The sequence below is a fragment of the Staurois parvus genome, unplaced genomic scaffold, assembly GCF_062004578.1.
Source record: "Staurois parvus isolate SC_StPar_1 unplaced genomic scaffold, SC_StPar_1.0 ptg000941l, whole genome shotgun sequence".
In the NCBI taxonomy this organism is placed as follows: Eukaryota; Metazoa; Chordata; class Amphibia; order Anura; family Ranidae; genus Staurois; species Staurois parvus.
Window position 1 is genome coordinate 793,311 of NW_028318737.1, and position 27,889 is coordinate 821,199.

General features: G+C 45.9%; 1 long non-coding RNA gene across 1 annotated transcript; it reads right to left on the reverse strand.

Annotated features, from left to right (window-relative positions):
- Window positions 1-24,653: 24,653 nt before the first annotated feature.
- On the reverse strand, window positions 24,654-25,438 carry LOC149441850 (uncharacterized). Its single transcript, XR_016307283.1, has 3 exons — window positions 25,346-25,438; window positions 25,060-25,266; window positions 24,654-24,950 (listed from the first exon to the last, which is right to left on the reverse strand). It is a non-coding gene; the product is annotated as an uncharacterized LOC149441850 (long non-coding RNA).
- Window positions 25,439-27,889: the final 2,451 nt, after the last annotated feature.

Sequence of the window (27,889 nt, forward strand, 5' to 3'; positions counted from 1 at the left end):
TGGACCCAAGGTGTCACCCCAATTTCTGTGGGATACAAACTTGGACCAAAAAGCAGTCAGGTTGCTGAACTTACTGCAATTCTTAGAACAGTTGAGATGGCTATAGAGTTTAACATCAGAGAGTGTGCCATCATAACCGATTCCAATTATGTCAGGAATAGTTTTGTGGAGTATTTCCCTAGGTGGAAGCGAAACAACATGAACAAGAGTAATCACAAACCTGTGAAACATGGTAAGCTCTTTTGTCACATCGATGAACTGGTAAGGTCCAATGATCTCACCCTGCACTTCAAGAAGACCAAAGGCCACTCCAAGGTTCTAGGTGCCGAGAAAGAAGGGAACGATCTGGCCGATTCTCTAGCCAAGGAAGGGGCAATCACCGGTGAACTGTTAGACATTGACCAATTTTTAGGTACCGTACAGGTTGAAGCTGTCACCAGGACACAGGCCAGAACAGCTGGTGATCCGAATGCATTACAGTGGAGTCACGATTCTCCTAGTGAGGATTTAATTACTGCCCAAAAAGAAGACCCAATAATTGGCTTGTTTTATAGTCATATAGAAGATCCCAACCAAAATCCCATAAATAAGGAAGTATGTAGTGGGAAGGAGGATTTACGTATCTTAATGAAATCCAAATCCCAATTCTCTTTATACCAGGGATTGTTGATACGAACCTCAAAGGGTGGCGTACAACAATGGGTCGTCCCACTTAAATTTAGAGGTTTGATGCTACAGCATGCCCATGATGCTCCCACTTCCGGTCATCGTGGAGAGAAGATCACGTATGAGATCCTGCGGGATTATGCCTACTGGCCTCATATGTTACGTGATGTGAAGGAATACTGCCAAGGTTGCCTAATATGTCCCCAATTTCAACCTACCAAGCCAACTCACAGAGCACCTCTCCAGAAGAGGGGGATATGTATGCCTTGGTCAGACCTTCAGATGGATTTTATTGGGCCAGTAACAAAATCTTCACGAGGAAATCGGTATATGTTAACAGTTACATGTTTATTCACCAAGTATGTCGAATGTATACCAGCACCAAATAACAGCTCCAAGACATGTGCTGCATTGCTAATAAATCATGTATTTTCACGTTTTGGTTTACCTCAGAGGATAGAGTCTGATAGAGGATCGCACTTCACTAGCGAAGTGATGGCCAAATTGTGGAAAATTTTGGGGGTTAAAAGGAAATTGCATATCGCCTATCGGCCAGCCTCTAGTGGTGGTGTAGAACGATACAATCAGACCATCGTTAACGTCCTTAAGAAATTTGTTAAGGAAACAGGCAAAGATTGGGATGTCAAACTGCCACTGGTCCTGATGGCGTTGAGGGCTACTCCGAATACAGTTACAAAAATGTCATCTTTTGAACTGATGACAGGTAGACGGATGGTACTGCCCCAGCACTTATTGTATCGCACTACAGATCAAAATTTGATCAATGCTACCACCACACACCAGTACATAGAGGATTTACGTAAACATCTGCAATATGCTTTTGCCTTTGCCCAGCGAAATTTGGAAAGAGCTGCAACTAGTGCTAAGACATACTATGATCTCAAAACCTCCAAGAAGGAATATGAGATTGGTGACAAGGTCTATCTATACAACTTTGCAAGAGACCAGATCAAGGAACGGAAATTCCTTCCATCTTGGAAAGGTCCGTTCTCTATCATTGATAAAATCTCTCCGGTCGCATATAAATTGCAGGTTACCCGGTATGGTGAAATCAGTGATAGATGGGTGCACATCAATCAATTACGTGCTTGCCATCCGAAGTCTCAATTGCAGTTGTTGGAAGACTAACCCACCAGTTCCTATCTGGAGATATTGAGATCATCATTAAATTTCCTTTGAACATATAATTCATCCTTTGCCTTACAGGATCCAGTAATATAATTTTATGTATATCCGATACTTAAACTGTTCATTTTAATAATTTAGAAAGGAAGGCCCAGACTGTGATCAGACCGGCGATCGGAGGTGTCAATGACCAGACCCTAGAAGGAAGCTATAATGTCCTGTGGGAAAGACCAGATGCCAGAGATCGATCCGGAGACGATAACCTGATGTCCCAGGCCACCAAGGGCCAGTCCAGAGGAAAAGACCCGCCTAGGAGACCGTCTAAGAGACCTGTCGTGCGGAGGACCCATGGACCCCAAGGTGGATGTGCCAGGCCGGCCTCATCACAAGACCAGGATCGTCATCAGAAGTGTCCATCTAAAGACGCCGAGTCAAGTTGAGGACCAACCAGCATCACCGCTGCCATTTTATTATATAAAAAAAAAAAAAAAAAAAAAAAAAAAAAAAATTTTTTTTTTTTATTTCATTCAATTCACCGGAGAAGACGAACAATCACTCTAGCCAAAAGCCCCACTCATGTTTTGCGACACAGACACCCCTATACACGTGCCTGTACCCCAAACAAAGGGGGATTTGTTGTGGGCTTTTGAGTTATGTCTCAAAAACATGATTTATCAAGACATAATCCTATATAACATCAAGTCAGCATAGCCGGATGTTAAGGGGTTAATTTGTCTTGGTTGGAAAGTCGAATGACCATCTAGCTAGAGAAATGTAATGGGTGAAGGGATTGTTTTTCTTTCCTCCTAGAGACAATACTATTTTGAAGTTCTACAGGTGATCAAACACCATTATTCAGACTTCAATAAGCAGGTAAACATATACAAGGTCTGGACATGACAATAGAGGAACCAAACTGATTGTCTGAGAGCTTACCCGAACCTTGTAGAGTGTGATGAACCAACAGACCTCTGAAACTATTACCATATACTATTGTTCACCAAGGGTGAAAGCATTAACAGTTGTTTACCATGAGTCCAATACAAGGGCCAGGCAAACAGAGAGTTTTTTTTCCTACACAGAGAAAATGTTGATTCTGAAACAAAGAGGTGAAATTCAGGACATTTAAGTCTAAAAGTTCACTGTATATAATTACAAAAATATACTACAAAAACAGATTATAAATAAGATGTTATAGATTTTAAACACCACTAAATACTCAGCAATGGGAACTATATATCACTAATTTGAGTATTGAGACGATGGGAAGTAAGATGTATTATAGACTAGCATTAGTTACATGTCTTATCAGGAAACAAACAGGATGGTACTTCAAGAAGGAATAACTGAATATACACCTATATTCCATGGTCCCTATTTAGAATAATATAGGTATGATCACTGCTATATCTGGAAAGAGCCGTATATTTAATTCCTGAAATTACCTGAAGATTCCACCCAAGGTATGAGTCATCTCAAATACTCACATTGTTCTGTGATACATGACCGCCACCTGGCGGGCAGGTGAGAAATAGCTTATGTACACACATTTCTCAACTAGCCAATCAGGAAGCCTGGTGGGAAGGTATCTTAGAACAATGGACTAGTGGATATAAAAGCCCTTGTGCTTTAAGAAAAAAAAACCCTCATAAAAACCTCATGGAAAGACCTGATCAAGAAGAAGATCTCTGCTGAACAACTACTCTTCCATCTTTTAAGACTTCCTAAAACTTTAACTAAATTCCTAAACCTCTAATCTTATAACTTCCTACATTCTCCCCTACTGAGAATCTTTCACTTACCCTATATATCAGTCCAAAGGCGTTCCACTGCCAGCTAAATCCACGGGAGAGTTGCCTAGTCTGAATTCCGGGTGTGGTGAGATGTTTATTTGATTTTGTATTAACCTATTTTCTCTGTTGTGTGGAATCATAAAATTATCTTAGTGTATCACAACAATATTGGGTAGTTAGATATATGTAGAGAAATCTTATTTTACTGTTAAAAAATTGTTCATTGCCATATTATAAATTTTTTCATATTTCATAATTTATTGAATATTAATAACCAGAGTATCATATATCAAAGGCGTGCTTCTTGCAATCCTATGGCCACGGCTTGTGAGAATATAACCTTTGAGATATTCGAAATTATTAATTATTAATAAATTTAATAAATAATCAGATCATTTAAAAATTGTGATTGATGTAATTAGTTAGAAACTTTATTATTGTGTCTTACATTGGTAGAATATATTCTTGATTGTGTGTACCCATATTCATTTATCACCAGTCTTTTACGTTTTGTGTTAATATATATATAATTTTTGTACATAAATAAATTCTTATATTTATCTATTACAAGGCAAATTTTGTGTGTATGGTACGAAATCATATTGGCTAAAAGAATTCAAGGTATAATAATAAGTGGTGTCCAAATTATTGGTTTACTAAATATTTGCCGTATCTTAACGGCTGGAGGCACTGTAATATTTCATCTAAGGGAAAGGGACACGCCCTTTATAAATAAAATATATCCTTACATAAACCACCACAGTATTATACATGGAGATCATATCCCCCTTATGTATTATACATGGAGATCATATCCCCCTTATGTATTATACATGGAGATCATATCCCCCCTTATGTATTATGCATGGAGATCATATCCCCCTTATGTATTATACATGGAGATCATATCCCCCTTATGTATTATACATGGAGATCATATCCCCCCTTATGTATTATGCATGGAGATCATATCCCCCTTATGTATTATACATGGAGATCATATCCCCCCCTTATGTATTATACATGGAGATCATATCCCCCTTATGTATTATACATTGAGATCATATCCCCCCTTATGTATTATACATGGAGATCATATCCCCCTTATGTATTCTACATGGAGATCATATCCCCCCTTATGTATTATACATGGAGATCATATCCTCCCTTATGTATTGCACATGGAGATCATAACCCCCTTATGTATTACACATGGAGATCATATCCCCCCTTATGTATTATACATGGTGTTCATATCACCCCCTTACGTATTATACATGGAGATCATATCCCCCCCTTATGTATTATACATGGAGATCATATCCCCCTTATGTGTTATACATGGAGATCATATCCCCCCTTATGTATTATACATGGAGATCATATCCCCCCTTATGTATTATACATGGAGATCATACCCCCCCTTATGTATTATACATGGAGATCATATCCCCCCTTATGTATTATACATGGAGATCATACCCCCCCTTATGTATTATACATGGAGATCATATCCCCCCTTATGTATTATACATGGAGATCATATCCCCCCTTATGTATTATACATGGAGATCATATTCCCCCTCATGTGTTATACATGGAGATCATATCCCCCTTTATGTATTATACATGGAGATCATACCCCCCCCTTATGTATTATACATGGAGATCATATCCCCCCTTATGTATTATACATGGAGATCATACCCCCCCTTATGTATTATACATGGAGATCATATCCCCCCTTATGTATTATACATGGAGATCATATCCCCCCTTATGTATTATACATGGAGATCATATTCCCCCTTATGTATTATACATGGAGATCATATCCCCCTTATGTATTATACATGGAGATCATATCCCCCCTTATGTATTATACATGGAGATCATATCCCCCTTATGTATTATACATGGAGATCATATCCCCCTTATGTATTATACATGGAGATCATATCCCCCCTTATGTATTATACATGGAGATCATATCCCCCCCCTTATGTATTATACATGGAGATCATATCCCCCCTTATGTATTATACATGGAGATCATATCCCCCCTTATGTATTATACATGGAGATCATATCCCCCCTTATGTATTATACATGGAGATCATATTCCCCCTTATGTATTATACATGGAGATCATATCCCCCTTATGTATTATACATGGAGATCATATCCCCCCTTATGTATTATACATGGAGATCATATCCCCCTTATGTATTATACATGGAGATCATATCCCCCTTATGTATTATACATGGAGATCATATCCCCCCTTATGTATTATACATGGAGATCATATCCCCCCTTATGTATTATACATGGAGATCATATCCCCCTTATGTATTATACATGGAGATCATATCCCCCCTTATGTATTATACATGGAGATCATATTCCCCCTTATGTGTTATACATGGAGATCATATCCCCCCTTATGTATTATACATGGAGATCATACCCCCCCCCCTTATGTATTATACATGGAGATCATATCCCCCCTTATGTATTATACATGGAGATCATACCCCCCCTTATGTATTATACATGGAGATCATATCCCCCCTTATGTATTATACATGGAGATCATATCCCCCCTTATGTATTATACATGGTGATCATATCCCCCTTATGTATTATACATGGAGATCATATCCCCCCTTATGTATTATACATGGAGATCATATCCCCCCCTTATGTATTATACATGGAGATCATATCCCCCCCTTATGTATTATACATGGTGATCATATCCCCCTTATGTAATATACATGGAGATCATATCCCCCCTTATGTATTATACATGGAGATCATATCCCCCCTTATGTATTATACATGGAGATCATATCCCCCTTATGTGTTATACATGGAGATCATATCCCCCCTTATGTATTATACATGGAGATCATACCCCCCCCTTATGTATTATACATGGAGATCATACCCCCGCTTATGTATTATACATGGAGATCATATCCCCCCTTATGTATTATACATGGAGATCATACCCCCCCTTATGTATTATACATGGAGATCATATCCCCCCTTATGTATTATACATGGAGATCATATCCCCCCTTATGTATTATACATGGAGATCATATCCCCCCTTATGTATTATACATGGAGATCATAACCCCTTATGTGTTATACATGGAGATCATATCCCCCCTTATGTATTATACATGGAGATCATACCCCCCCTTATGTATTATACATGGAGATCATATTCCCCCTTATGTATTATACATGGAGATCATATCCCCCTTATGTATTATACATGGAGATCATATCCCCCCTTATGTATTATACATGGAGATCATATCCCCCCTTATGTATTATACATGGAGATCATATCCCCCTTATGTATTATACATGGAGATCATATCCCCCCTTATGTATTATACATGGTGATCATATCCCCCCCTTATGTATTATACATGGTGATCATATCCCCCCTTATATATTATACATGGTGATCATATTCCCCCCTTATGTATTATACATGGAGATCATATCCCCCCTTATGTATTATACATGGTGATCATATCCCCCCTTATGTATTATACATGGTGATCATATCCCCCCTTATGTATTATACATGGAGATCATATCCCCCCTTATGTATTATACATGGAGATCATATCCCCCCCTTATGTATTATACATGGAGATCATATCCCCCCTTATGTATTATACATGGAGATCATATCCCCCCTTATGTATTATACATGGAGATCATATCCCCCCTTATGTATTATACATGGAGATCATATTCCCCCTTATGTATTATACATGGAGATCATATCCCCCTTATGTTTTATACATGGAGATCATATCCCCCCTTATGTATTATACATGGAGATCATATCCCCTCTTATGTATTATACATGGAGATCATATCCCCCCTTATGTATTATACATGGAGATCATATCCCCCCCTTATGTATTATACATGGAGATCATATCCCCCCCTTATGTATTATACATGGAGATCATATCCCCCTTATGTATTATACATGGTGATCATATCCCCCTTATGTAATATACATGGAGATCATATCCCCCCTTATGTATTATACATGGAGATCATATCCCCCCTTATGTATTATACATGGAGATCATATCCCCCTTATGTGTTATACATGGAGATCATATCCCCCCTTATGTATTATACATGGAGATCATACCCCCCCCTTATGTATTATACATGGAGATCATACCCCCCCTTATGTATTATACATGGAGATCATACCCCCCCTTATGTATTATACATGGAGATCATATCCCCCCTTATGTATTATACATGGAGATCATATCCCCCCTTATGTATTATACATGGAGATCATATCCCCCCTTATGTATTATACATGGAGATCATAACCCCTTATGTGTTATACATGGAGATCATATCCCCCCTTATGTATTATACATGGAGATCATACCCCCCCCTTATGTATTATACATGGAGATCATATTCCCCCTTATGTATTATACATGGAGATCATATCCCCCTTATGTATTATACATGGAGATCATATCCCCCCTTATGTATTATACATGGAGATCATATCCCCCCTTATGTATTATACATGGAGATCATAACCCCTTATGTGTTATACATGGAGATCATATCCCCCCTTATGTATTATACATGGAGATCATATCCCCCCTTATGTATTATACATGGAGATCATATCCCCCTTATGTATTATACATGGAGATCATATCCCCCTTATGTATTATACATGGAGATCATATCCCCCCTTATGTATTATACATGGAGATCATATCCCCCTTATGTATTATACATGGAAATCATATCCCCCTTATGTATTATACATGGAGATCATATCCCCCCTTATGTATTATACATGGAGATCATAACCCCTTATGTGTTATACATGGAGATCATATCCCCCCTTATGTATTATACATGGAGATCATATCCCCCCCTTATGTATTATACATGGAGATCATATCCCCCCTTATGTATTATACATGGAGATCATATCCCCCCCTTATGTATTATACATGGAGATCATATCACCCCTTATGTATTATACATGGAGATCATATCCCCCTTATGTATTATACATGGAGATCATATCCCCCCCTTATGTATTTATACATGGAGATCATATCCCCCTTATGTATTATACATGGAGATCATATCCCCCCTTATGTATTATACATGGAGATCATATCCCCCCCTTATGTATTATACATGGAGATCATATCCCCCCTTATGTATTATACATGGAGATCATGTCCCCCCTTATGTATTATACATGGAGATCATATCCCCCCCTTATGTATTATACATGGAGATCATATCCCCCTTATGTATTATACATGGAGATCATATCCCCCCTTATGTATTATACATGGAGATCATATCCCCCCTTATGTATTATACATGGTGATCATATCCCCTCCTTATGTATTATACATGGAGATCATATCCCCCCCCCCTTATGTATTATACATGGAGATCATATCCCCCTTATGTATTATACATGGAGATCATATCCCCCCTTAATCTCCTCTTCTCAGTAGAGAATACATTCAGTTCCTCTAATCTTTCCTCATAGCTGATCTCCTCCATGCCTCGTATCAGTTTGGTTGCCCTTCTCTGTACTTTCTCCAGTTCCCCAATGTTCTTTTTGTGAATTGGAGCTCAAAACTGAACTGCATATTCCAGATGAGGTATTACTAATGATTTGTACCGGGGGGGGGGGGGGGGGGGAGGGGGGGTGATATCTCTCTCTGGAGTCTATACCTCTCCTAATACAAGAGAGGATTTTGCTCGCTTTAGAACCCGCAGCTTTGTATTGCATGCCATTATTAAGCTTGTGATCTACTAGAACCCCCAGATCCTTCTCCACCATTGGCCCCCCCCAGATCCTTCACCATTCACCCCCCCAGACCCTTCTCCACCATTGACCCCCCCAGACCCTTCTCCACCATTGACCCCAACAGACCCTTCTCCACCATTGACCCCCCCCAGTATGTATGATGCATGCATTTTCTTAGCCCCCCCCAAGTGCAGAAACTTACATTTATCACCATTAGCCCTCATTGGCCCCATAGCCCCCCAATTACACAGAGCATTGAGGTCGGCTTGTAAGTTGGAGACATCCTGTAAGGACGTTATTCCCCGGCACAGCTTGGTGTCATCTGCAAAGACTGGAATGGGATTTATAATCTCACACCCCATATTGTTTATATATATATTAATAAGTAAGGGTCCCAACACTGAACCTTGGGGTACCCCACTAATAACAGTGAACCATGGGGTACTCCACTAATGACACTGAGCCTTGGGGTACCCCACTAATGACACTGAAAAATGGGGTCCCCCACTAATCACACTGAACCTTGGGGTACACCACTGATGACCCCAAACTATTCAAAGGATAAATCATTAACCACTACTCTGAATACGATCTTTTATCCAGTTTTCTATCCATTTACATTCAGATTTTTCCAGTCCATAGACTTTACCTTACATATTAGCCATGTGTGAGGAACTGTGTCCAAGTATTCCACGTCCACCGCCACCCCTCTGTCCAAGTATACCACGTCCACCGCCACCCCTCTGTCCAAGTATACCACGTCCACCGCCACCCCTCTGTCCAAGTATACCACGTCCACCGCCACCCCTCTGTCCAAGTATACCACGTCCACCGGCACCCCTCTGTTCATGTATACCACGTCCACCGCCACCCCTCTGTTCATGTATACCACGTCCACCGCCACCCCTCTGTCCAAGTATACCATGTCCCCCGCCACCCCTCTGTCCAATTATACCACATCCACCGCAACCCCTCTGTCCAAGCATACCACGTCCACGGCTACCCCTCTGTCCAAGTATACCACGGCCACCCCTCTGTCCAAGTATACCACGTCCACCGCTCTGTCCAAGTATACCACGTCGACCCCTCTGTCCAAGTATACCACATTCACCCCTCTGTCCAAGTATACCACATCCACCCCTCTGTCCAAGTATACCACATCCACCCCTCTGTCCAAGTATACCATGTCCACCGCCACCCCTCTGTCCAAGTATACCACATCTACCACCACCCCACTGTCCAAGTATACCACGTCCACCGCTACCCCACTGTCCAAGTATACCACGTACCCCGCCACCCCACTGTCCAAGTATACCACGTACCCCGCCACCCCTCTATCCAAGTATCCCATGTACCCCACCACCCCTCTGTGCAAGTATACCACATCCACCGCCACCCCTCTGTCCAAGTATACCAAGTCCACCGCCACCCCTCTGTCCAAGTATACCACATCCACTGCCACCCCACTGTCCCAAGTATACCACGTCCACTGCCTCCCCTCTGGCAAAGTATACCACATCCACTGCCACCCCTCTGTCCAAGTATACCACGTCCACCCTTCTGTCCAAGTATACCACGTCCACCGCCATTCTTCTGTCCAAGTATACCACGTCCACCACCACCCTTCTGTCCAAGGTTTTGCTCACCTCCTCATAAAAGAAATCAGATTTGTTTGACAACTTCCATCTTTCATGAATCCACGTTGTCTGTGGCTTACAATATTTGTTTCCAGCAAGAACTCCTCTCTGTGGTCTTTTATTAAACTCTCCGGTATCTTCCCAACTATAGAAGTTCCACTAACAGGTCTATAATTACTTGGGAAAGATTTTGTCCCCTTTATAAATATTGGCCCCACATTGGCCTTACACCAATCCAGTGGTACTATGCCAGTCATTAAAGAGTCCCTAACAATGAGAAACAATGGCTGTGAGATGACAGAGCTGAATTCTTTAAGGCCCCGTGGGTGTCTGCCATCCGGTCCAGGGGCTTTATTCACCTTTATTCTGTACAAATATTTCTGGATCATATCAATTGTGAGCCAATGTGGATCATCTGGGGGGTGTCAGTACCACCCCCCATTATGGACAAGAGCCCCCCCATGCTCCTTTGTATACACAGAGCTGAAGAAGGGATTTCATACATTGTCCTTCTCTTTGTCCCCCCCCTCTAGATGGTTCTGTAAAGGGCCTACATGCTGGGACCGGACCTTTCTACTATTCATATATTGGAGGAATGTTTTGGGGTCGTCCTGATATCTTTCTGTCGTTTGTTTTCAGTTTTTGTGCCTTTATTTCCTTTTTGCATCTTCTGTTCTATTCTTTGTAATGTGTAAACGATGATCACGTTCCTTCATTGTTATATTTAATAAAAGCTCTTTTCTTATTATCTATAGCTTTTGTAACTTTGGCCGTCAGCCACATAGGTTGGATTTGTAGCCTTTTATACTTGTTGCCCATGGGAATATATTTTGCAGTGTGGTCACATACAGTCTTTTTGAAGAACTCCCATTTCTGTGTTGTGTTCATCGATGCCAATATTCCCTCCCAGTCTAAGTCTTGGAGAGCATCTCTCAGCCTTGGAAAATTAGCTCTCTTAAAGTTGAATGTTTTTATTTTTCCCGTATGTGCTCGCTGTTTACAGCTAACAATAAATTAAATCATGTTATGGTCACTGCTACCCAGATGTTCTTTTATATGGACATTCGTAATAAAAACTGCATGGTTGGAGATGATCAGGTCCAGCAGAGCATCATTCCTAGTTGGGGCCTCTATGACTGTACCATAAAATTGTCCTGTAGTAGTTTTATACATTTTTGCCCTTTAACTGTTCCTGCAGAACCATTACTCCAGTCACTTTCCGGGTAGTTAGTCCCAGCCCTTTCCATCTGTGCGAGGAGCTGAGTCTCCACCTCCTCATTAACACTGGGAGGCCTATAACAAACTCCAATGATGACCTTTGTAGTACCGCCCCCCATGTGCAGTTTCACCCATAATCCTTCAGCCTCATCACACTCTCCATCAACTAGGTCCTCTTTCACACTTGCTCTGAGATCACTTCTCACATAGAGACAGACACCACCACCTTTCCTATTTCCCCCGTCTCTCCGAAAGAGAACCTAGCCAGGAATATGAATGGCCCAGTCATGTGAGGAATGAAGCCAAGATTCAGCAATACCAATTCAATCCTAGTTCTCTTCATGCACCAAACCTTCCAACTCACCTATTGTGCTGGGCTCACTTCTGGTATTGGTGAACAAACACTTTCATTCACTGACACCTTGTCCATTCACTGACACCTTGTTCACACGGATTTTGTGCATTTTTTATTTTCATACAAATGGTACCAATTCCACTGGTTGTTTCTAACATGGGAACGTTCTTACCATCTGCCATAGCCCTCCCCCCATCTTTCCCCATTACACCCCCCCAATAAGTACTAACCCATCTGATCTGTCTACCACGTTATAATCCCTGATGTACAGGAAGACAGGACTTCAGTGAGGAACATTTCCCTCAATCAGGACAGGAAAGTGGCTTCTCCCCCATGTGAGATCTCTGATGTCTGTAAACCTTGGACTTCTGTGAAAAACATTTCCCGCACTCAGGACAAGATTACGGCTTCTCCCCCGTGTGAGATCTCTGATGTCTGTAAAGACTGGACTTCAATGAAAAACATTTCCCACACTCAGGACAGGAATATGGCTCCTCCCCAGTGTGAGATCTTTGATGTGTGTAAAGACCGGATTTCCCACACTCAGGACAGGAATACGGCTTCTCCCCCGTGTGAGATCTCTGATGTATGTAAAGACTGGACTTCTCTGAAAAACGTTTCCCGCACTCAAGACAGGAATATGGCTTCTCCCCCGTGTGAGATCTTTGATGTGTGTAAAGATTGGACTTCACTGAAAAACATTTCCTGCACTCAGGACAAGAATACGGCTTCTCTCCCGTGTGAGATCTCTGATGTCTGTAAAGACTGGACTTCACTGAAAAACATTTCCTGCACTCAGGACAAGAATACGGCTTCTCTCCCGTGTGAGATCTCTGATGTCTGTAAAGACTGGACTTCTCTGAAAAACATTTCCCACACTCAGGACAGGAATATGGCTTTTCCCCCGTGTGAGATCTTTGATGTGTGTAAAGATGGGACTTCAATGAAAAACATTTCCCACACTCAGGACAGGAATACGGCTTCTCCCCCGTGTGAGATCTCTGATGTATGTAAAGACTGGACTTCTCTGAAAAACGTTTCCCGCACTCAAGACAGGAATATGGCTTCTCCCCCGTGTGAGATCTCTGATGTGTGTAAAGATTGGACTTCCCTGAAAAACGTTTCCCGCACTCAAGACAGGAATATGGCTTCTCCCCCGTGTGAGATCTCTGATGTCTGTAAAGATTGGACTTCTCTGAAAAACATTTCCCACACTCAGGGCAGGAATACGGCTTCTCCCCTGTATGAGATCTCTGATGTATGTAAAGACTGGACTTCTCTGAAAAACCTTTCCCGCACTTAAGACAGGAATATGGCTTCACCCCTGTGTGAGATCTTTGATGTGTGTTACGATAGTACTTAGTTGAAAAACATTTCCCACACTCAGGACAGGAATACGGCTTCTCCCCTGTGTGAGAACGTTTATGCACATAAAGACTGGATTTATAACGGAAACCCTTCCCACACTCAGTACAGGAGAAGCTCTTCCCTGTTGGAAGGCCGGCCCGGTCCCGCACAGTCTGAGGTTCCTCAGGATACGAGGAATCCGATGGTCCATCTACACTGGGTGGTGCCGGATGGACATTGGAGGGAGCCGGGTTTTCTCCTGGACTATACTGTGTGATGTCCTCATCTTCTACTTTCCAGTCTGGAGACAAAGTGAGACAATCCTCGGAGGTTTTCCTCATCTCCCGGCCATGGACTAAAATACAAAGACAAAGAGGATTACTAGACAGGAGCTGATTGGTTCCCCCAAACCAGGACTCCACCCACATCAGGCAGCTTGGTCTCTGAGGAGCTTACAATTCCACCCTCAAGGGAACTAGGAAATGGCTCCTCTGATCTCCTACCAGGTCATTTCTTTATTCATGGACCTTAGTCAGAGAGTGAGGAAACAACCAGAACTGTCTTTTATAGGAGGGACAGTGATGAGGGGATTATAGGACGAGGGTCCCCACCCCCTCTATCACTCATCGCCATCTTCCCAACACAAGAAGTACTGCACTTCCTTATTTACTCCATGATTTAGTCATGAAGAACAGCGGGGCTGAGCCCCACCAGAGGTCAGAGAGTGAGGATGGGGGAGAACAACCAAGATGAAGACTGGACTGACCCTGAAGACCACCATCATTGGGGTATTGACTCCTCCCTCATTATCACTTTCTGTTTAAGGGTCCAAAGTTGGAGGATGTTATCACATTATTATCACCATGTAAAAGTCTGTGCTCCAATCACATCATCCGATATAAAATGTCCAGCTGGGAGGAAATGGGTGTAACAAAAGAGAATCCATATTATGTGTATATATAGCAGTGGGGGGAGAGCAGAAGTCAGGACTATGTAATGTACAACATAGAATATATAGTGCAGGGGTCAGGAGTATGTAATGTACAACATAGAGTATATAGTGCAGGGGTCAGGAGGATGTAATGTACAACATGGAGTATATAGTGCAGGGGTCAGGAGGATGTAATGTACAACATGGAGTATATAGTGCAGGGGTCAGGAGGATGTAATGTACAACATGGAGTATATAGTGCAGGGGTCAGGAGGATGTAATGTACAACATAGAGTATATAGTGCAGGGGTCAGGAGGATGTAATGTACAACATAGAGTATATAGTGCAGGGGTCAGGAGTATGTAATGTACAACATAGAGTATATAGTGCAGGGGTCAGGAGGATGTAATGTACAACACAGAGAATATAGTGCAGGGGTCAGGAGTATGTAATGTACAACATAGAGAATATAGCGTAGGGGCCAGGAGTATGTAATGTACAACAGAGTAAATTTATTTATTTATCGAGTTTATATAGCGCCAAAGGGTTTGCTCAGCGCTGTACAATAGAGGGGGGGGGGACAATACATGAAACAATACAGTAACATCAAACAGCACACGAGGGGTTAGAGGGCCCTACTCTTTCGAGCTTACAATCTAGGAGGGAGGGGGTAGAGGCACAGGAGGAAATGGCTGTGGGGGATGGAGTGGTAGGAGGAGGGAAGGGCAGTGGCTGTTAGGTGAGGGTGGGGTAGGCTTCCCTGAAGAGGTGGGTTTTCAGGGAGCGCCTGAAGGTGAGGAGGGAAGGTGACAGTCTGATGGATTGGGGTAGTGAGTTCCAGAGGATGGGGGAGGACCTGGAGAAGTCCTGGAGTCGTGCGTGGGAGGAGGAGACCAGGGAGCAAGATAGAAGGAGGTCCTGTGAGGAGCGAAGGGTACGGGTAGAGTGGTACCTGGGAATCAGGTTGGTGAGGTAGTTAGGGGCAGTGTTGTGAATGGCCTTATAGGTCAGAGTGAGCAGTTTGAATTTAATGCGTTGAGCAATGGGGAGCCAGTGGAGGGAGAGGCAGAGGGGGGTGGAGCCAGTGGAGGGAGAGGCAGAGGGGGGTGGAGCCAGTGGAGGGATAGGCAGAGAGGGGTGGCAGATGTGGAACGGTTGGTGAGGTGGATGAGTCTGGCCGCTGAGTTCAGGATGGTCTGAAGCGGGGAGAGCCTGCACTGGGGTAGGCCGGTGAGAAGGGAGTTGCAGTAGTCCAGACGTGAGATAATCAGGGAGTGTACGAGTAGTTTAGTGGTGTCTGGGGTGAGGAAGGAGCGTATTTTGGCGATGTTCCGGAGGTGGAGCCTGCATGTGTTTGTAAGTGATTTGACATGAGGTTGAAAGGAAAGGTTTGAGTCCAGAATGACGCCAAGGACTTTGGCTTGCGGGGCGGGATTGATGGTGGCGTTGTTGGTAGTGATGGAAAGGATGGGGGGGGAGCGGGAAGGGGGGAAGACGAGAAGCTCGGTTTTGGAGAGGTTGAGCTTGAGGAAATGGAGCGACATCCAGTCAGAGATGTCGTTTAGGAGGTGAGTGATGCGGGCGGAGAATGTGGGGGTGAGGTGAGGGGTGGAGAGGTAGATTTGAGTATCATCAGCATAGAGGTGGTAGTTGAAGCCGTGGGAGTGTATGAGTTTTCCAAGGGAGGAGGTGTAGATGGAGAAGAGAAGGGGTCCAAGGACAGAGCCTTGGGGGACCCCAACAGAGAGGGGGAGGGAAGGGGAGGTGGCATCATTGTAGGAAACGCTGAAGGAGCGTTGGGATAGATAGGACGAGAACCAGGAGAGAGCGGTGTCTCTGATGCCAAGGGAGAGTAGTTTATTAAGGAGGAGGGGGTGGTCAACTGTGTCAAAGGCCGCGGAGAGGTCCAGGAGAAGGAGGACAGAGTAGTCTCCTTTGACTTTGGCGGTTAGTAGGTCGTTAGTGATTTTGAGGAGGGCGGTTTCGGTGGAGTGTAGGGGACGGAAGCCGGACTGTAGTGAATCAAGGAGGTTGCTGTCAGTTAGGTGGGCGCTTAGGCGATCGTAGACCAAGCGCTCAAGGAGCTTGGAAGTGAGTGGCAGCAGGGAAATTAGTCTGAAGTTGTTGAGGTCAGTGGGGTCGAGGGAGGGCTTTTTGAGTATGGGGGTGATGTGCGCATGTTTTAGGGGGGAGGGGAAGACGCCAGTAGAGAGGGAGAGATTGAAGATGTGGGTGAGGGAGCGGATGAGGGAAGAGGGTGGTGACCGGAGGAGTTGAGAGGGGATAGGGTCCAGGGGGCAGGTGGTGAGGCGGGCTTCTGAGAAGACTCTGGTGACTTCCTCAGTGGTAGTAGGGCTGAAGGAGTGCAGTGATGGGGGGGTTACGGTAGGCAGGGCCTTGGGTGTGGTGGGGGGCAGTGCCGTTGCGAGGTCAGAGGAGGGGAGAGATGAGGGGGTGATGGAAGGGGGGAGGCTAGATGGGGAGGTAGATTGCAAGTTGACTATGTCCTTGCGGATTGCATCAATCTTGTTGTGGAGATGAGTGGCAATCTCGTGGGCGGTAAGTGAGGTACTGAGTGGAGGAGGGGGGGAGAGAGCAGAGAGTTGAAGGTGGAGAAGAGTCGGCGAGGGCAGGTGGAGAGGGTGTTGATCAGGTTAACGAAGTAGGCCTGCTTGGCGGCGTGGAGGGAGGAGGTGTAGGTGAGGAAGGCAGATTTGTAGAGGGAGAATGCATGAGGGGACCTGGTTTTGCGCCATAGTCTCTCCAGCGTACGACTGTGACGTTTGAGGCATTTAGTGTGGTCGTTCTGCCATGGTTGGAGCGGTCTGGGTTTGATGTTGCGTGTGGTTAGGGGTGCCAGAGAGTCTAGGGTGGCTGATAGTGAGTCGTTGTACGCGGTGGTGGCTAGGTAAGAACATGACAGTGGAAGGATGCTGTCGTGTAGGCAGTCGGCAGCCGAGTGGAGGGGGGCCGGGTGCAGGTTGCGGAGGTTGCGGCTGGTGATGGTTTGGCGCACTGGGGGGGGGGGGGAAGGGGAGATGGAGAACGTGAGGAGGTGGTGGTCGGAGAGAGGGAAGGGGGTGTTAGTGAAGTGGTTAAGGGTACAGAGGTGGGAGAAGACGAGGTCCAGGGTGTTCCCTCCGATGTGGGTGGAGGAGTGCGTGTGCTGTGTGAGCGCGAAGGAGGAGGTTAGGTGGAGGAGTTGGGAGGTAGCCGGGGTGTTGTCGTTGATGGGGATGTTGAAGTCCCCGAGAATGATGGTCGGTAGCTCAGAGGAGAGGAAGAAGGGAAGCCAGGCGGCGAAGTCATCCAGGAAGCGGGCTATGGATCCGGGGGGCCTGTAGATCACTGCGATCCTTAGGGGGTGGGGGAGAAGAGCCGGATGCAGTGAGCCTCGAAGGAGGAGAAGGTTAGGGAGGGGGGGTTAGGGAGGACCTGGAAGGTGCTCAGCGGTGATAGGAGCAGGCCGACCCCACCACCTTTGTGACCGCTCAGTCTTGGTGAATGGGACCAGATGAGACCTCCATGGGAGAGTGCCGCAGGGGAGGTAGTGTCAGTGGCCTGTACCCAGGTTTCGGTGATGGCTAGGAGGTTGAGGGAGCGGGAGATAAAGAGGTCATGGATGGCAGTTAGTTTGTTGCAAACCGAACGGGCGTTCAGAAGTGCAACCGAGGGGGGGGGTGGATGCGGGGAGGAGGTGCACAGGTATGAGGTTGAGGGGGTTGCGGCGGCTGGTGGGAGCAGGGGGGTCCCTGGAGGGGGGGTTCCTGGAGGGGGGGAGAGGTGGTGAGGGGCCAGGTTTCGTGGAGATGTCCCCAGCGGATAGGAGAAGGGTGAGGAGGGTGACATGGGAATGGGAGGTGCAGGAGCGTGTGGGTCTGGTAGTGGTGGCACGTGGGTCGACCGGGGAGTGGAGTACCAGGAGGAGGTGGTGAGTGCCGTAGTGGGGAGAGAGCAGAAGTGAAGGGTCAATGTAGAGCTGTTTTAGGGGGGGGCGGGTAGAGGGAGGTGATTTTTGGGATGGAGGAGAGGAAAACGAGGAGGAGAAGTGCAGGTGGCATGCTGGGGTGAGTGCAGTGCTGTTCGGGTCAGGGGAGGTGAAGGGATACGGGTCAGGGCGAGGTGATGTGGAGAGTCTGTATCACCGTGGAGGAGTCCACTAGAGTCCTTCTGTAGGGGGAGAGTGGGAGTAAAGGGTAGCAGCTGGCTGCAATCTGTGGGTGCAGTATGCTGGCGTCTGAGGGGTCTTCAGTGGGTCCGGTGGATCGGCGAGTGGAGGGGTCGTAGGGTGCGATGTCTGGGGATGTTGGTAGGCACGGCATCTGGTGATGCTGGCGGCTCGGTGACTGGAGATTCGCTGGGTGGTCCGGGTCCGGGAGATTCGCTGGGCGACGTCTCGATTCGCTGGGTGGTCCGGGTGTTGGGTGTCCAGAGGTAATAGCTGGGTGCCCGGTAGCTGGGTGCTGGGTGTCCAGGGGTGGTAGCTGGGTGCCCGGTAGCTGGGTGTCCAGGGGTGGTAGCTGGGTGCCCGGTAGCTGGGTGCCCGGTAGCTGGGTGCTGAGTGTCCAGGGGTGGTAGCTGGGTGCCCGGTAGCTGGGTGCCCGGTAGCTGGGTGTCCAGGGGTGGTAGCTGGGTGCAGGGTGTCCAGGGGTGGGCCTGGAACCGATGTATGGGCTGGGCAGCGGAGCAGCTATCAGTGGGCCTGAGCTGGTTCCTGGTGGTCAGGGATGGACATGGCTAGTGAGGAGGGCCCTGCGGAGGCTGGCAGGTCTGTGGGGATCGGTGGCAGCTTACCCGTTCTGGTGGTGCTGCCGTGCAGGTATCCTGGGGTGGTCCTGGGCTGCTGTCAGCTTGGTGGTCCTGCTAGGCTGATCTTTGGTGGGGTGGTTGTTGTCGCCTTGCGTCAGGCTGCTGTGGCCCTGGAGACGGTGGAGAGGTTCAGGGGCCGCATGGGGAGGACCACCCCGCTGTGTGTCAGAGGGCAGGAGCCGAGGGACGGAGCGGCGGCGCCGCGATTCGGCGGCGGTGCCGCAAGTCGGCCCGTGAATAAATCGAGGCTGCAGCTTCGCCGGTTGTAGTAGGCCGTGATTTTCGGAGGGGGCCAAAACTAGGGGCCGCAGGTGTGTCGGGGCCCTCGTAGTGTCCGTTGCCGCCCGGATGGCAACGGATTAGGCAGTGAGGCGACGGAGCTCTCAGATGGCATGTTGCTCCGTCGCCATCTTGGACATGATTCATAAATAGTGAATCATAAATAGTGCAGGGGTCAGGAGTATGTAATGTACAACATAGAGTATATAGTGCAGGGGTCAGGAGTATGTAATGTACAACATAGAGTATATAGTGCAGGGGTCAGGAGTATGTAATGTATAACATAGAGTATATAGTGCAGGGGTCAGGAGTATGTAATGTACAACATAGAGTATATAGTGCAGGGGTCAGGAGTATGTAATGTACAACATAGAGTATATAGTGCAGGGGTCAGGAGTATGTATTGTACAACATAGAGTATATAGTGCAGGGGTCAGGAGGATGTAATGTACAACATAGAGTATATAGTGCAGGGGTCAGGAGTATGTAATGTACAACATAGAGTATATAGTGCAGGGGTCAGGAGTATGTAATGTACAACATAGAGTATATAGTGCAGGGGTCAGGAGTATGTAATGTACAACATAGAGTATATAGTGCAGGGGTCAGGAGTATGTAATGTACAACATAGAGTATACAGTGCAGGGGTCAGGAGGATGTAATGTACAACATAGAGTATATAGTGCAGGGGTCAGGAGGATGTAACGTACAATATAGTGTATATAGTGCAGGGGTCAGGAGGATGTAATGTACAACAGAGTATATAGTGCAGGGGTCAGGAGTGTGTAATGTACAACATAGAGTATATAGTGCAGGGGTCAGGAGTATGTAATGTACAACAGAGTATATAGTGCAGGGGTCAGGAGTATGTAATGTACAACATAGAGTATATAGTGCAGGGGTCAGGAGTATGTAATGTACAACATAGAGTATATAGTGCAGGGGTCAGGAGTATGTAATGTACAACATAGAGTATATAGTGCAGGGGTCAGGAGGATGTAATGTACAACATAGAGTATACAGTGCAGGGGTCAGGAGGATGTAATGTACAACATAGAGTATATAGTGCAGGGGTCAGGAGTATGTAATGTACAACATAGAGTATATAGTGCATGGGCTGGAAAAATCTGAATGTAAATGGATAGAAAACTGGATAAAAGATCGTATTCAGAGAGTAGTGGTTAATGATTCATACTCTGATTGGTCTGGGGGTGTCAGTGGTGTACCCCAAAGTTCAGTGTTATTAGTGGTGTACCCAAAAGTTCAGTGTTATTAGTGGTGTACCCTAAGTTTCAGTGCTATTAGTGGGGTACCCCAAGGTTCAGTGTTATTAGTGGGGTACCCCAGGGTTTAGTGTTATTAGTGGGGTACCCCAGGGTTTAGTGTTATTAGTGGGGTACCCCAAGGTTCAGTGTTGTTAGTGGTGTACCCCAGGGATCAGTGTTATTAGTGGTGTACCCCAGGGTTTAGTGTTATTAGTGGGGTACCCCAGGGTTCAGTGTTATTAGTGGGGTACCCCAGGGTTTAGTGTTATTAGTGGGGTACCCCAAGGTTCGGTGTTATTAGTGGGGTACCCCAAGGTTCATAGTTATCAGTGGGGTACCCCAAGGTTCTGTGTTATTAGTGGGGTACCCCAAGGTTCTGTGTTATTAGTGGGGTACCCCAAGGTTCAGTGTTATTAGTGGGGTTCCCCAAGGTTCAGTGTTATTAGTGGTGTACCCCAGGGATCAGTGTTATTAGTGGTGTACCCCAGGGTTTAGTGTTATTAGTGGGGTACCCCAAGGTTCGGTGTTATTAGTGGGGTACCCCAAGGTTCGGTGTTATTAGTGGGGTACCCCAAGGTTCAGTGTTATTAGTGGGGTTCCCCAAGGTTCAGTGTTATTAGTGGTGTACCCCAGGGATCAGTGTTATTAGTGGTGTACCCCAGGGTTTAGTGTTATTAGTGGGGTACCCCAAGGTTCGGTGTTATTAGTGGGGTACCCCAAGGTTCTGTGTTATTAGTGGTGTACCCCAGGGCTTAGTGTTATTAGTGGGGTACCCCAAGGTTCAGTGTTATTAGTGGGGTACCCCAAGGTTCAGTGTTATTAGTGGGGTACCCCAAGGTTCAGTGTTATATGTTTGGTACCTCAAGGTTCAGTGTTATTAGTGGGGTACCCCAAGGTTCAGTGTTATTAGTGGGGTACCTCAAGGTTAAGAGTTATTAGTGGTGTACCCCAAGGATCAGTTTTAGTGGGGGACCCCAAAGTTCAGTGTTATTAGTGGGGTAACCCAGGGTTCATTGTTATTAGTGGGGTACCCCAAGGTTCAGTATTAGTGTGGTACCCCAAGGTTCATTATTAGTGCGGTACCCCAAGGTTCATTATTAGTGCGGTACCCCAAGGTTCAGTGTGATTAGTGGGGTACCCCAAGGTTAAGGGTTATTAGTGGGGTACCCCAAGGTTCAGTGTTATTAGTGGGGTACCCCAGGGTTCAGTGTTATTAGTGGGGTACCCCAAGGGTCAGTGTTATTAGTGGGGTACCCCAAGGGTCAGTGTTATTAGTGGGGTACCCCAAGGTTCAGTGTTATTAGTGGGGTACCCCAGGGTTCAGTGTTGGGACCCTTACTTATTAATATATATATAAACAATATGGGGTGTGAGATTATAAACCCCATTCCAGTCTTTGCAGATGACACCAAGCTGTGCCGGGGAATAACGTCCTTACAGGATGTCTCCAACTTACAAGCCGACCTCAATGCTCTGTGTAATTGGGGGGCTATGGGGCCAATGAGGGCTAATGGTGATAAATGTAAGGTTCTGCACTTGGGGGGGCTAAGAATATGCATCATACATACTAGGGGGGTACAACTGGGGGGGGGGGACAATGGTGGAGAAGGATCTGAAGGGGACAATGGTGGAGAAGGATCTGGGGGGGTCAATGGTGGAGAAAAATCTGGGGGGGTCAATGATGGAGAAGGATCTGGGGGGGTCAATGATGGAGAAGGATCTGGGGGGCCAATGGAGAAGAAGGATCTGGGGGGTCAATGGTGGAGAAGGTTCTAGTAGATCACAAGCTTAACAATGGCAGCAATACAAAGCTGCGGGTTCTAAAGCGAGCAAAATCCTCTCTTGTATTAGGAGAGGTATAGACTCCAGAGAGAGATATCACCCCCCCTCCCGGTACAAATCATTACTAATACCTCATCTGGAATATGCAGTTCAGTTTTGGGCTCCAATTCACAAAAAGAACATTGGGGAACTGGAGGAAGTACAGAGAAGGGCAACCAAACTGATACGAGGCATGGAGGAGATCAGCTATGAGGAAAGATTAGAGGAACTGAATGTATTCTCTACTGAGAAGAGGAGATTAAGGGGGGATATGATCTCCATGTATAATACATAAGGGGGGGATATGATCTCCATGTATAATACATAAGGGGGGATATGATCTCCATGTATAATACATAAGGGGGGATATGATCTCCATGTATAATACATAAGGGGGGATATGATCTCCATGTATAATACATAAGGGGGGATATGATCTCCATGTATAATACATAAGGGGGGATATGATCTCCATGTATAATACATAAGGGGGGATATGATCTCCATGTATAATACATAAGGGGGATATGATCTCCATGTATAATACATAAGGGGGGATATGATCACCATGTATAATACATAAGGGGGGATATGATCTCCATGTATAATACATAAGGGGGGGTATGATCTCCATGTATAATACATAAGGGGGATATGATCTCCATGTATAATACATAAGGGGGGATATGATCTCCATGTATAATACATAAGGGGGATATGATCTCCATGTATAATACATAAGGGGGATATGATCTCCATGTATAATACATAAGGGGGATATGATCTCCATGTATAATACATAAGGGGGGATATGATCTCCATGTATAATACATAAGGGGGGGATATGATCTCCATGTATAATACATAAGGGGGGGATATGATCTCCATGTATAATACATAAGGGGGGGATATGATCTCCATGTATAATACATAAGGGGGGATATGATCTCCATGTATAATATATAAGGGGGGATTGCTGTAGGAAAGTCCTGGATTCTTTCTTGGATACACAGAATATAACTGGATATAACATTTATAGGGAAAGTTGATCCAAGGAATATCTGATTGCCTCTCGGGGGGTCAGGAAGGAATTTTTTCCCTTGCAGGGGGAGATTTTATCGTGCTTTGCTGGGTTTTTGCCTTCTGGTGGATCAGCTGTGGGTGTCGGATTATAACTTTTATTTTTAATGGTTCAACTAGATGGATGTCTTTTTTCAGCCAGACTAACTATGTAACTATGTAGGTCCCACACCGCTGCCTCCCATCTCCTGAGACTGCACTCAGTGACTTGGGTCTGAGACACTACAGACATATCCCTCCACCCGGCACAGCCAGCAGATAACAGAGAAGGTCCCCTGGAAGAGTCAGGCACAAGGCAGGAGACCCCAGTCACATGTCCTGGGTGCCTACATTATGCAATGCTTAGAGTAAAAATCAACATTTTTCTGCCAGCTGAACCCCAGAACCTCCATAAATCCAGTCTAGAGACATAAATTGTGTCTGCAGCACAGAGAAGGAAGATTATCCGAGAGAAATCCAGGAATACAGGACGGGGAACACAGCTCAGGAAAGTGACCAGGGGATTACAGGCTGATATCACCCAGTCCCCGCCCTACTCTGGACCAATCAGTGAGCAGTATGGGTGGAGGAATGGATTTAGTGTTCATGACCCACCTGTGCTGATCTCTGTAGGAGTGTCCTCCTCTATAAATGTCCCCGTTATTCCATCCTCCTCCATAGACTGCTGATCATCCCTCACATACGCCTCTTCTTCTTCTGCTTTCACCTCAAATTCTATATCGATTGGATCTCCACTCTAAATCAAGGAAATGAGAGAAAATATCATCTGTAATTTATAAACTCACATTAAAAAATCCACAAATTGTCTTCATCAGTCCATGTTCTAGATGCTCCATCCCACTGACCTTGCAATACTGTGGGATGGTGTGACCTTCCTGTGTGGAATCCCGGGAATACAGAGGACGGGGACATCTCTCTGGGGGGTTCCTGGTATTAGGTGGCTCCATCATATCCTTGTGTCCTTCTGAAAACTCCTCCATCACTCCATACTCCTCATCCTCCTCTTTATACTCTTCTTTACCATCAATATTATCATGCCCGAGGATTCCACTCTGAAAGATATAATAAAACATTCATTGTAACAAACATGCTGTGTATAAATCACAACTACCAATAATTGTCATCATCTACCTGATGATGGTGAGGGATGGTGTGACCTTCCTGTGTGGAATCCCGGGAATACAGAGGACGGGGACATCTCTCTGGTGGGTTCCCATGACTGGATCCATCTGTAGGAAACACACACACTGACTGAATCCATTGTTTCTATGTGTTTATCAGATGATGGGGGATCTAGGTGGATCCTCCGTACTGCTCTCTCCTTTACAATAAAGTCTCCTCTTACCCGGTGATGTGAGGGGCGGCTGATTGTCCATCATGACGTCCTTGTAGAGATCCTTGTGTCCTTCTAAATATTGATGCGTATCATCAACATGTGTGTATCATCATCTGCTGGAGATAAAAGACATCACAGTGACTATGGAGGAAGAGGACAGACATGACTATGGAGGAAGAGGACGGATATGACTATGGAGGAAGAGGACAGACATGACCATGGAGGGAGAGGACGTATATGACTATGGAGGGAGAGGACGGATATGACTATGGAGGAAGAGGACAGACATGACCATGGAGGAAGAGGATGGACATGACTATGGAGGAAGAGGACGGACATGATGGGGGGTTACTGGGTTCAAATAGAACATAACATCTTATTACCGTTTTATGACTGTAGTCTGTGTCTGGTCTGTTTGAGAATCATCCCCCCCTATTCATGTGATCCTTATCAGTTCCTAATTGGGGCGGAGATGAGTGCTCATTGGGCCATCTCCCTATAAATTTAGATCAGCTGATGGGGGGAGATCACTGATGGTGGGGCACAGTCACTGAGGGGGGGCTGCTTTTGAGTGCGTTCTGCGTTGATGGAGTGCTAAGAAGCAGTTGAACTAAAGCAGCAGGAAGATACAACAAGAAACTCTCCTGCATGGTGGACAGACTGCAAGCAAACACCCCGGGAAACATCTCCTACAAGTCTGAGTCCCACTCCGTGTGCCTTTAATATGTCCCCTCTACTTCTCCTTTTCATATTACTTTCCTTTGTTCCCAAAATCTCACTTCTTTACCCCTCTGTTCCACCCCAGAACTTGTACATCTCCCCCTCACTGCTACCATCTCCCTACTACTGCTCTTATCACCTCCTGCTGACCCAAACACCAGGACTGGAAGGCATGTGCGCTCGTGTACATCCCGCCCCTATCTTACTTTCTGCACCCTCCTTCTCCTAACCTCTGGGGATATCTCCCCAAACCCTGGTCCTCCACTATCTCACCCCCACACCAAGCACCCTCCTTCTCATAACCTCTGGGGATATCTTCCCAAACCCTGGTCCTCCACTATCTGACCCCCACACCAGGCAGCCTCCTTCTCATAACCTCTGGGGATATCTCTCCAAACCCTGGTCCTCCACTATCTCACCCCCACACCAGGCATCCTCCTCCTTCTCCTAACCTCTGGAGATATCTCCCCAAACCCTGGTCCTCCACTATCTCACCCCTGCACCAGGCACCCTCCTTCTCCTAACCTCTGGGGATATCTCCCCAAACCCTGGTCTCCAACTATCTCACCCCCGCACCAGGCATCCTTCTTCTAACCTCTGGGGATATCTCCCCAAACCCTGGTCCTCCAGTATCTCACCCCCGCACCAGGCACCCTCCTCCTAACCTCTGGGGATATCTCCCCAAACCGTGGTCCTCCAGTATTTCACCCCCACACCAGGCACCCGCTTTCCTCCAGGAATAGCCGCAATCCCCTCAATTTAATAGGAGTCCCCGTGCTCCCAAAAACCACCCTCCCTTTTTTTGTGTGCTCTGGAATGCCCGCTCTGTCTGTAATAATCTCACCTCTGTCCATGACCTTTTTGTCTCCCGCTCCCTTAACCTACTAGCAATTACAGAAACCTGACTCCAAGCAGCAGATTCTGCTTCCCCCGCAGCACTTCCCTATGGAGGCCTCCTCTGGACCCACTCACCCAGACCCAGTGGTCAGAAAGGTGGTGGGGTTGGTTTGCTTCTATCCTCACTGAGCACCTTCCATGTCCCCCCTAACCCTCCCTCTCTATCATTCTCTTCTTTCCAGACTCACTGCATCCGGCTGTTTTCTCCCATTTCTCTGAGGATTGCAGTGATCTATCGGCCTCCTGGACCCGTGTCCCGCTTTCTTGAAGATTTCTCCTCCTGGCTACCCTACTTTCTCTACTCTGAGCTACCCGCTATCATCCTTAGAGATTTTACCATTCCTATTAATGTCAACAACCCGGCTACATCCCAACTCTTCAACATAACCTCATCTTTTGCATTAGCACAATGTATACCGTCCTCCACTCACTATGATGGGAATACATTAGACCTTGTTTCCTCCCATCTTTGTACTCCCTACAACCTCACAAACACCCCCTTTCCTCTCTCTGATCACAATCTCATCACCTTCACAGTCTCCTCGTCTTCAAACACCTATCCCTCCAAGCAGCCAACAATTACCCGCAGAAACCTTCACAACTTGAACCCGGCTCCTTTCCACTCTGCAACTGACCAACTCTATTACAGAATCTCTCCCCTGTCCTGCCTTTACCTGGTCACTGCTTTCTATAACAGTTTGCTTTCATCAACATTAGACTCA